Source organism: Tamandua tetradactyla, chromosome 1 (assembly GCF_023851605.1).
Source record: "Tamandua tetradactyla isolate mTamTet1 chromosome 1, mTamTet1.pri, whole genome shotgun sequence".
NCBI classification, from domain to species: Eukaryota; Metazoa; Chordata; class Mammalia; order Pilosa; family Myrmecophagidae; genus Tamandua; species Tamandua tetradactyla.
This window is the reverse complement of record NC_135327.1, coordinates 165,981,862-165,987,861: the sequence shown is the minus strand read 5'-3', so window position 1 is coordinate 165,987,861 and position 6,000 is coordinate 165,981,862.

Here is a 6,000-nt window from a genome sequence, read left to right as displayed (position 1 = left end):
GTTGGGGACACACAGTGTACCACATGGAAAATTACTATAAATGGTTGCATAATTCCTCCAATAATTCCAAATTAATGGTATTTTATTATGCATGGACCTACTTATAATACAATAGCTTTAAACTGCAGTCCATGTTTTCAACTGAATGTGTCATATAAAGGTATAAAAGGATGTACTTAAAATAAGCCATTATTTCCGTTACAACTAATTATGTTAGTATTGATGTTGACTTAAAACTGAAATTTCTAGATTTCCTTCTTTCCCATGAACCCCTTGTCTAAAAGAGAGATTTCTAAAAATTGACATTAGGAAATTATGTGAACATTTAAAACATTTTTTTTGGAACATCATAATCCTTAAAGAGTGTCTTAACTATTTGAACATGAGGAAAGAGGGATACAGTAAAATTAGTGTAACTCATTCAGTTAATGGAAAGGTCAGGATTAGAAATCAGGCCTTATCTCAATGTTACAATATTTATGGATGCCTGGTTAAAGTGTAATTGATTATGATTTAAGTGAATTGTATTAAGTAAAAGAAAATGGCCGCCAGCATTGGTCATCATGGGGAGAACCTGTTCCCAAGAAAAGCTTGTCTGGAAGACAGAAACTATTGTCCTACTAGGTTTTCTGAGAAAAGGCAACAAACCCTACAGGGTTGCTGGTAAGCAGCCTCTGATGATAAAACTAGTTTCCAGTAAGATAGCTAATCAAAATGGACAAGCCTACCTTACTAATCAATGTATATCTGCTCCCCACTTTGTAAGACCACCATACATAAAACAGAAATTTAATATCAGCCAATCAGAACATTTCCTCACTTGCTTCCTCATTTGCCCTATAATAACCTCCCAGTTCGACTCCCTCCGCAGGTGGGATGTCCCTTCTAATTGCTAAATAGGAAGCTGCCTGATTCATTAATTGCTCAATAAAGCTGTGAGATCCTAAATTGCATGAAAAGTTTTTCTTCTATCAACACTATGCGGTAGTGGTCTGACGTTATATTTTCTTCCTAAATGTATTTTCCTCTGGTAAAATGGCAGCTTTCTAATACCTCTATTTCCCATTAATAATTTAAACTTATAACAATTTCTTTATAAGCAATTACAGAACAGCAACATAAGGTCCTCAGAAAACAAAAGCATTGAAATGCTTTTTCAAAATGGCACCTGAGGTTCACAGAAATCCTGCACTTGTTACAAATAAAGATAATATTCGGTACTGTGTTGCCCCCAAAGTCCCGAATATAATTTTGAAGCTGAGTTTTAGATGTGAACAACTCAAGATTAAGAGTGGCATTGGCTCAGTTTACTTTGTTAGTACCTAGCACAGTGCCATATAACGATAGTACATAATGGATACACTTTTTAGTTGACTTAACTGCCTCCTATCTTTTTTTTTTATCTGATCTCCAAATCTTTCTTAAATAAGTACATATTTTATTTCTCTTCTCCTCAAACCTGGAAAGAAGAAATGCTTGTTCTTCTTACTTCCATATTCTCTGCTGGACTCAGGTAAAACTGTTCTCCTCATCTAAAGACCTAGATTGTACAGACCCCACTCATTTTGAGTGTGCCCCTTTAAGAGTAGCCAGAGAAACAAAGAATAAATATGAGTCCAAGGTCTACAACACCTTCACAGAAGGGCTGTGCATCAAGCTGATTTCTGAAAGTTTGGTGGATAGGGACATGAAAAAGATATGATTTCCTTTCCCTTCTGCTTATAAAAGATATGATTTTCTCTTCCTTGTGTCTATAAAGTTTCCACCTTTACAGGCATACGAATCCTTCTATGTATAAAAACCTTTATGGGTTGGGGACATACCATACTCTTATTTATGGCCTAAAATTGGCGAGAAGGCCTTATACAGATGAAAAAAATACATCCAAAGGCTAGAGAAGCTAACAGTTTTATACAAAACACTGCTATTTTTTAAGTTGTACCTATAATCAATCTACTAAGTTTAAAATGTGCATAGTATCTTTACAATGATGGTACTTAAGACTGTTTTCTTAAAGATTGGGGAATTTGAGTAGATAAGAGTGTAATAAGCCATCTGTGGGCAGAGAATGTATATTAACAATGATAGCTTTGATTGCAAGTAGTTGAACCACAACTCTAACAGTGAAGACGAATTGGCAGTATCTCTGGAGCTCTTGTGGGTTTCTCTTTCTGAGTCTCCTTCATTTGTCTTCCTAGCTACAAATTGTGTTTCTAGGCACCTTTGTCATTTGAAATGTGTCTACCAACAGATCCTGTGTTCTGTCAAAAGTACCCAAGGACAAGACATCTTCACACATTTTTTTCTATGTCTATTTTAGTTGGATAATTTTGTTTCTTTCCCACTCGGAAAAGTCTGAGGATGGGACTGATAGGCCAAGCTTTGGCTACTTTCGCAGAGTCAGTATGGGGTCAACAAATTGCATTTGCCTGGTGGACAATCTGAGAAAAATGTGAGTGGCTGGGGGGTGAGTGGAGGGTACTGGTAGTGATGGTGATAAGAAGACAAAACAATGGATCCTTGCGGATACTTTAATTTCTTCACTGATACTTAGCCAACTAAAACAAAGCAGTTAAATAAAAGTTATTGAGAACCAAGTGCTTGTCACATTCATCACCTCTTCAGTCACTATGAGAACCCTGTTTTGTGTCAATGGAATGTACACCCGTGGCTTTTTCCTGTTCAGAACCCCTTTTTGTACTTTAAAATGCCTCCACAATTCTTCTACGAACTCACTTAGATGTATAATGTAACTGTGAGGTGTCTATGGAAGCTGTCCGCTATTTCAATTATGAGCATGGCCTCTGACCACATTTGAAAGTTCAGAGGCTGGTCATCTAACCTAAGCTGGACCATGTCAGGTCCTTTCCTGGGATATTAGATCTAAAGAAGGGAAATCAGTGTCTTTCTCTTTCTAATGATTGAGAGTTTAATACATAAATGTGGGGAGGTGTCAGCACTAATGCTTTATCACACATTTGAGTTGCAAAGGAAGCTTGGATGCAAGGAGAGAGAAAAATGAAGCAGACTGACAGAAAGAAGCAGAAATAAAAGATGGCTCATGGTTCAAATTAGTTTCTGCACCTCTTTTCATCCCAACTACTCCTGCAGGGCATTCTCTAAGGCCTGGAAAGGAAGATGCTCTCTGGTTGACCATCATTGGCTTTAGTACTGTTTATGATTATCAATAGTACTGTTATTGCTTTTCTGACTTTGTCACTCCCAAATTCTACATTCAATTCTCTCCTGAGCCACACAGGATGACCACCACTACAGGTCTCAGATTAAAACTCTTCTTCACTGATGTCTACTTTAACCTCCACCCCCAGTCTGCATAGGATACCCTCTTTATGTTTTCATAGCACCCCCTCCCCCTTTCCCCTAACCTACAGCTAGCTTCATCATGGCATATTCTAATTAATTTTCTATTCATTTAATTAAATTCTCTATTAAAGCTCCCTGAGGGTATGGAGCATAACTTCCATCTAGCATGCAGAGCATAATACCTGGCACACAAAAAGTAGACAATAAGTATTGTTGAATAAATTTTAAAAAGATTAAAATATACTTTAAGATCACTAGACTCAGAAGAAATAGATATCTAGGTCAAATAATCACTAAAGTATTGTACTAAATAAGTGTGTTAAAAAAAGAAAGTGGACAGGGCAGGCCATAGTGACTCAGTGGCAGAGTTCTTGCCTGCCATGCCGGAGACCCAAGTTCAGTTCCAGGTGCCTGCCCATATTAAAAACATAAAAATAATAATAAAAAAATAAACTGGACAAAAGTTTTCCTTTCTATTTTTTTAGGAATGGAAAATTCTCATACATTATTCCTAGCAACACTGAACTTCTTATAGTTTCATCTCTCCATCTTTTTTCTTTTCTCTTAGTCTCTGCTGGAGTCAACACCTCTGCTTGTAGCATCCTACTTCAGTAACTAATTCCTGCTCCTCTTTTACCACCCACTGACTTCAGGAAGTTCTCTGAGCAGTCTTCCATCCCTGACTGGTTGCCCCTCCCCTTCAATCTTAAAGAACTCGGGTTTGAGTCCAACTACTGTTTTATGTGGTGTAAGCTATAGGGAGAATGACCTCACCCACTTTGGTCTCTTCTTAGCAATATTTTATGAAGTCCCAAGGCATACATACATAGAAGTCTTATCAGGGAGCAAATGCATATTCTTTTCTCCCAGTGAACTAGATAGCATCTTGGAATCATGAAAGCTACCCCAGTCTACACTGTCCAAGAGGGACCGCCCACGTGGACACATTGAAATCACCTGGCGGGCTTCCCCCTCAGAAGGTGGACCACTGCAAGGTTCCTCAGTGGTTTCATCACATGTGTTGTCCCTCTCATACGAGAGACTATCAGTGTCTTCGTAGTTTGAGAGTCTACAATGAAAGCCTTCCCTGTTCCTAAGAGTGCATGCTCAGGGAGGGATATTGAATTCATACAGGGACAAACATGAAATTAGTCCTGAAAAAGTACTTCTTGGTCCAGTTGGGTCCCTGGGTGTGGCTGATATGGATAACCTGAAAACGCAAATAGTAGAGAACTCTCAATCTCACATATCCAAGGTCTGATTACCTTGGGCCACATTTAAAAATTCTATTATTTTGACCATTAAAAATGTCTATGCTGAGTTAATTTGTTGTGGTAATACCCACCCACAAACCCTTTCCACACCCTGAGTAAGCTAAAGAAAAAAAAATCGGAAGCAGTTTTTCTTCCCATCACAAACAACAGTTTTTTCTGTATGTCAGTCTGGAAAGCAAGAACATTCTCTGTAGAAGAGTCTAAAAACATAACCCAGATAAATCAGAATGATTATATTGGAGAAGTTTCTGTTTTCCTTTTGTTGACCAATCTATAGATATATGACTCTTACAAAGCAATCATTGTTTTGGCACCATTTATATTTTAACTACCTTCATCAAGAAAAAAATTGCTACAAGCACTGAGACTCAAGACTGAGGTATGTCTACCTGAATGATTTCTTTGCTGTGGCTAAAATGTAATAGGTTGCTGGGAGAGCCAAATCAATGATATGTTCTTGTTTTAAATCCCCTCTAACTACCTCAACTTTCTGTTTTTTATATAAAAATGCTTTTCCTCTTTATTGGCCCTGTATAGAAAAATAGATTCTAGTGAAAGTGCTAAGCATACAAGTATAGTAGCATTTGTTGTTTCAAGTGAAGATTAATGCTTCTGTGGTTTGGCTTGTCTTAAAAACTTTTATGCTTATGTATTATCGAGTATCAACGTAACACACAAAACTGATTTAAAGAAAAATACGAGGTTAGAGATGAAGTAACAGTGGAGTAGGATAATATGTTTCAGAGAATCTTTGAAGGAATCTCATTAATGCACTGTACAAATGTGGATTCATACATTAGTAGAAGAGAGCAAAACATGTATCTTTATAATATCACGTTTTCTTTGGATAACTGTTGAGAAATTCTGCTTATTTACAGAATTACTTAAACGATTTAAACACAAAGGATTTAAAATTAAAGCAATGTACCTGCTAAGGAAATTATATTATTTGAGAGTTCATGAGGTACTCTGGTTCCTGCTATATAATTATTGGTTAATTCCAGCCACGTGTCAAAATGTCTGTTCTTAATGGATTTTCATCAAAAGGCAGGGCTGCACTTCACAAAGCATTTGCCTCCATAAAGAGCTGTAATAGGTTGAAAATGTTTGGTCATATATGTGTTAATTTGTCTGCAATGTTGCCTGTTTTTGCATTCAAATTATTTTCCAATTTAAAAAAAAACAAGGACTTGATTATTCAGTATGGTATCCTGGTTTTACAAGTATGGTCCACAAAAATATTCTATGTAGACCAACAGTTACATTTTTTTTTTGTCATGAATAAAGGACAATTTCTAACTATAGTTGTTTTACCTTAAAATTTAAATACTTTATTTTTGATATTTATTTTTTTAAAAGAAACATAAGCATATTTTTCTCAAATAGTACCATTTTTCCCCAT